General features: G+C 43.5%; 1 protein-coding gene and 1 pseudogene across 7 annotated transcripts in view; one reads left to right on the top strand and one right to left on the bottom strand.

Annotated features, from left to right (window-relative positions):
* LARP1B (La ribonucleoprotein 1B) overlaps positions 1 to 5,790 on the bottom strand; it is a 182,403-nt gene that overhangs the window by 172,280 nt on the left and 4,333 nt on the right. The window lies entirely within an intron of this gene.
* Positions 33 to 1,045, top strand: LOC108310601 (annotated as a pseudogene).

A 5,790-nucleotide genomic window follows, 5' to 3' on the forward strand; every position in this document is an offset into this window, starting at 1 on the left:
AAAAAAAAAAAGAAATTATACTAGAATGCTGATGTTTAATAGGCAAAAGACAACCATAACCACAGGTAAGGGATTAATAAATCCAAGAATTTACGCCCTTTCTGTCTGGCAGCAGCCATCAGGTAAGCCAAGATGGATGCATACAAGTACATCCAGGAGCTACGGAGAAAGAAGCAGTCTCATGTCATGCGCTTTCTTCTGAGGGTCGGCTGCTGGCAGTACCATAACTCTCTGCTCCCCACAGGGCTCCCCACCTTACCCGGCCTGACAAAGCATGCCAACTGGGCTACAAAGCCAAGCAAGGTGACGTTATATACAGGATTCGTGTTCGCCATGGTGGCTGAAAAAGCCCAGTTCCTCAGGGTGCAACTTACGGCAAGCCTGTCTATCATGGTGTTAACCAGCTAAAGTTTGCTCGAAGCCTTCAGTCGGTCGCAGAGGAGTGAGCTGGATGCCACTGTGGGGATCTAAGAGTCCTGAATTCTTACTGGGTTGGTGAAGATTCCACATACAAATTTTTTGAGATTATCTTCATTGATCCATTCCATAAAGCTATCATCAGAAGAAATCCTAATACCCAGTGGATCCCTAAACCAGTCCACAAACACAGAGAGATGCATGGGCTTACTTACATCTGCAGGCTCAAAGAGCCGTGGCCTTAGAAAGGGCTGTAAGTACTACCACAGTATTGGAGGTTCTCACTGGGCAGCTTGGAGACGGCGCAATATTCTCCAGCCCCACCATTACCATTAATATAAATTAAGTTTGTAAAATTCATACCTAATAAACAATTTAGGACGGTAATGTCTACATTATGCTTACAAGTATTATTTGTCTATTAGAACTAGCCTGCAGATTATTTCATGAATACTTCGTCAAATTAAGAAAGTTACAGTGCAATAATGTTTGAAGACTGTAAGTGATGATGTATCTTGTTTCTAATAAGATAAACTTTCCTGTCTTTGCTTTATCTTATTAGGGAATTATATGTCAGTATATAAAACATACTATATGGTGTAATCGATTTAAAATAAATTCTTTAAAAGAGGAAAAAAAAAGAATCTGCAAGGCCAGGCTCACACCTGAATTACTTTGGGAGGCTGAGACGGAGGATCCTTTGAGGCCAAGAGTTCAAGACTAGGCCTGGGCAATATAGTAAGACCCTGTCTCTTTTTGTTTTTCTTTTTTTTTTTTTGAGACGGAGTTTCACTCTTGTTACCCAGGCTGGAGTGCAATGGCATGATCTCGGCTCACCACAACCTTCGTCTCCTGGGTTTAGGCAATTCTCCTGCCTCAACCTCCTGAGTAGCTGGGATTATAGGCACGCACCACCAAGCCCAGCTAATGTTTTGTATTTTTAGTAGAGACGGGGTTTCACCATGTTGACCAGGATGGTCTCAATCTCTTGACCTTGTGATCCACCCGCCTCAGCCTCCCAAAGTGAAGACCCCATCTCTACAAAAAAAAATTAAAATAGCTTGGGCTCAAGAGTTCTGAGACCAGCCTGGGCAACACGGCAAGATCCTGTCTCTATGTTTAAATGTAAAAAATAAAAATATGCTTTAGGAGGCTGAAAAAGAAAAAAAAATTAAATTTAAACAAATAAAAATAAAAATAATTTGCCAGGCATAGTGGCACATGCCAGTAGTCCTAGCTACTCGAGAGGTTGAGGCAAGAGGATTACTTGGGCCCAGGAGTTCTAGGCTACAGTAAGCTATGATTGTGTGCCACTGTATACCTACTCCAGCCTGGGTGACGGTGAGACCCAGTCTCAAAAAACAAAAAACTGGGCGCGGTGGCTCATGCCTGTAATCCCAGCACTTTGGGAGGCCGAAGTGGGTGGATCATCTGAGGTCTAGAGCCGAAGACCAGCCTGGCCAACATGGTGAAACCCCATCTCTACTAAAACTAAAAAAATTAGTCAGGCATGGTGGTGGGCACCTGTAATCTCAGCTACTCAGAAGGCTGAGGCAGGAGAATCGCTTGAGCCTGGGAGGCGGAGGTTGCAGTGAGCAGTGAGCCAAGATCATGTCATTGCACTACAGCTTGGGTGACAAGAATGAGACTTCATCTCAAAAAGAAAAAAGAGAGGTCTCCAAAATAAAGTACCAAGTCAGGAAATAGATGGGAGAAGTTCCTTCTGTTCTCATGACTGAATTTCAGGATAGCAGGCCCCTTGGGTGGGCAGCAACTTTGGCTACAAAGAATGCCTTACCTGGATTTCTAGAAACAACGACACACGATCAAAATCATCCTAAAAGTGGAAGAAAGTTTCTCACCAGGGCTGAGGCATCAAAAATCTGGCTCACTTAGATATGTAGGTTGTACAGTAGAGAAAATTCATAATTTCTGTCCTGAAATACTCTCCCCTGTGTTACCTATGTTTCTAATTCTAGTAATAAAGTTCTTGGCAAAATTTTGTGGATGCAATTCCTTTACTTCATTAACACAGTGACAGTAAATCCAAGTTTGACCAGGATAGACCTGATTTAAATCTGTTGTTTCAATATAATTATCTATCTCACAGAGTATCCTGTTTTGTAGAATTATACAATTTATATTGTATAAATAAATTACAATCACTAATAGATTTAGAGGTGCTCACTATGAACTTTAAACAACCTCTGGTCCTATTTCTTTATTCCTAATGTTACAAATTTGCTTAAGAAAAAAGAAAGCCTGACCAGACATGGCAGCTCACACCTGTAATCCTAGCACTTTGAGAGGCTGAGGCAGGCAGATCACCTGAGGTCGGGAGTTCGAGACCAGCCTGACCAACATTGAGAAATCCTATCTCTACTAAAAATACAAAATTAGCCAGGCATGGTGGCATATGCCTGTAATCCCAGCTACTCGGGAGGCAGGGGCAGGAGAATCTCTTGAACCTGGGAGGCGGAGGCTGCAGTGAGCCAAGATCAAGCCATTGCACTCCAGCCTGGGGAACAAGAGCAAAATTACATCTCCAAAAAAAAGCAAAGAAAAAGCCTGATGCCAGGTGGGGCACAGTGGTTCACGCCCATAATCCTAGCACTTTGGGAGGCCAAGACAGACAGATCACCTGAGGTCAGGAGTTCAAGACCAAACTGGCCAACATGGTAAAACCCAGTCCCTACTAAAATTACAGGAAAAAACCTAGCCAGGCGGGGTTGCATGCATCCATGGTCCCAACTATTCAGGAGGCTGGGGCAGGGGAATTGCTTGAACTGGGGAGGTGGAGGTTGCAGTACATGGAGATTGCTGAGCCACTGCACTCCAGCCTCTGTGACAGAGCAAGACTCCGTCTGGGAAAAAAAAAAAAAAAGAAAGAAAATAGAAAGCCCAGCTGGGTTTGGTGGCTCATGCCTGTAATCCCAGCACTTTGGTAGGCTGGAGCAATGAATTGACTGAGGTCTGGAGTTCAAGATCAGCCTGGCCAACATGGAGAAACCCCATCACTACTAAAAATGCAAAAATTAGCTGGGCATGGTGGCAAATGCCTGAAACGCCTGAAATCTCAGCTACTTGGCAGGCTGAGGTAGGAGAATTGATGGAATCCAGGAGGTGGAGGGGATGGTGAGCCGAAATCACGCCATTGCACTACAGTCTGGGCAACAAAAGCGAAACTCCATCTCAAAATAAATAAATAAATATATAAAATAGAAAGCCACCAAGCAGGGTAGCTTATACCTACCTGTAGTCCCAGCACTTTGGGGGGCCAAAGCAGGAGGATAGCTTGAGCCCAAGCATTCAAGACCAGCCCCGGCAACAAAGGGAGACCCTGTCTCTACAAAAAATAAATAAAAATAATTACCCATGACCGGTCACAGTGGCTCATGCCTGTAATCCCAGCACTTTGGGAGCCCAAAACGGGCAGATCATGAGATCAGGAATTTGAGACCAGCCTAGTCAACATGGTGAAACCCCGTCTCTACTAAAAATACCAAAATTAGCCAGCATGGTGGCAGGCACCAGCTATTAAGGAGCCTGAGGCAGAAGAATAGCTTGAACCCAGGAGGTGGAGGTTGCAGTGAGCCGATCATGCCACTGCACTTCAGCCTGGGTGACAAGAGCAAGACTCCATCTCAAAAAAATAAAAAATAAATAAATAAAATAAAATATAAAATAAAATTAGCCAGTCATGGCTAATTCCATGGGATGACATGCATGCCTGTCATCCCAACTACCTAGGATCCCAAGGCAGGAGGATTGCTTGAGTCCAGGAGGTCAAGGCGGCAGTGAGCTATGATCTCACCACTGCAATAGAGCAAGAGTGATGATCTACCTGCCTATTTAAATAAATTAAAGCAAAATTTATTTATTTAAATAAATTATATTAAACAAATAAACAGAAGCCAAGGCAGTCAGGTTATAAGCGGCACTCTGGTATTATGAACCAGAAGAAATGGGTCTATCCATGTTACTCATTTATAATGCCTAGAAATCTTGCCAGAAGTCAACTAGCTAGTTAGTAACAATACCTGCACTAGAACCCAAGTCTCTCAAAATGGTACGTTTCTATACCACAATCTTTCTCTTTTTTTTCTGAGACAGAGTCTTGCTCTGTCACCCAGGCTGGAGTGCAGTGGCCCAATCTCAGCTCACTGCAACCTCTGCCTTCCAGGTTCAAGTGATTCTCCTGCCTCAGCCTCCTGAGTAACTGGGATTATAGGCCACTGCCACCACGCCTGGCTAATTTTTGTATTTTTATTAGAGACGGGTTTTCAACATGTTTGTCAGGCTGGTCTCAAACTCCTACTTCATGATCCACCTGCCTCAGCCTCCCAAAGTGCTGGGATTACAGGCGTGAGCCATCATACACAGGCCTCACAATCTCTTTTATCTCAATCATCCAAGTTATTGAACTGCAAATAGAAGTTGTAGGAGAGGCCAAGGACTGTGGCTTAAGTCTATAATCCTTGCACTTTGAAAAGCAGGAGAATCACTTGAGGCCGGCAGTTCAAGGCCAGCCTGAGCAACACAGAGAGATCCCATCTCTTTAAAAAAAGGAATTGTGGGAGAACACAGTGCGGACTCAGTACTGGGAAGACAGCATGGTTACTACACTATTCTAGGTCTGAAAGATGGTCTTCCTGCCAATGCAGAATGGATTCCATCCAAAGACAGAAAGAGTTGCCTACACGAGACACCAGCAAAACTGAAATTCCCATGAACCACACCATACCTCTAGTATCAGTGTTCTCAATCTCCAGGGAAGACTGGAGAATGAAGGCACCAATAGGTTAACGGTTAAATATTTTCACAGGTCATTTGCAATTAAAGTTCCTAAGATTTACCTTGACAGTTTTTAAAGTTCTATTTTTATAACAATTTTTTTTAGAAAAGGGATCTTACTATATTGCCCGGGCTAGAATGTAGTGGCTATTCACAGGCACTATGATAGGGCACTACAGCCTCAAACACCTAGGTTCAACTTCCTGCCTCAGTCTTCCAAGGAGCTGAAACTACAGCCACATGCTACCATGCATGGCTTCAAAGGTCTAAAATCTCTAATACTGGTTTTATAATCAACAAAGAACCATGAATTGGCAGTTAACTGAATGTATAAAATTGTCTATAAATCTAGAAGTAGGGAGGTGAAACGGAATAACATGACTCACTGGAGTTCTCTTTGCCAAATTTTAGAGTGCTTACCACTAGGCTTTAAAAAAAGGAAAAATGGCCAGGCACGGTGGCTCACGCCTGTAATCCTAGCACTTTGGGAGGCTGAGATGGGTGGATCACCTGAGGTCAGGAGTTCAAGACCAGCCTGGCCATCTTGGTGAAACCCCAACTTAAAAAAAAAGAAAAAAG

The sequence above is a fragment of the Cebus imitator genome, unplaced genomic scaffold (assembly GCF_001604975.1).
Source record: "Cebus imitator isolate Cc_AM_T3 unplaced genomic scaffold, Cebus_imitator-1.0 Scaffold105, whole genome shotgun sequence".
NCBI classification, from domain to species: domain Eukaryota; kingdom Metazoa; phylum Chordata; class Mammalia; order Primates; family Cebidae; genus Cebus; species Cebus imitator.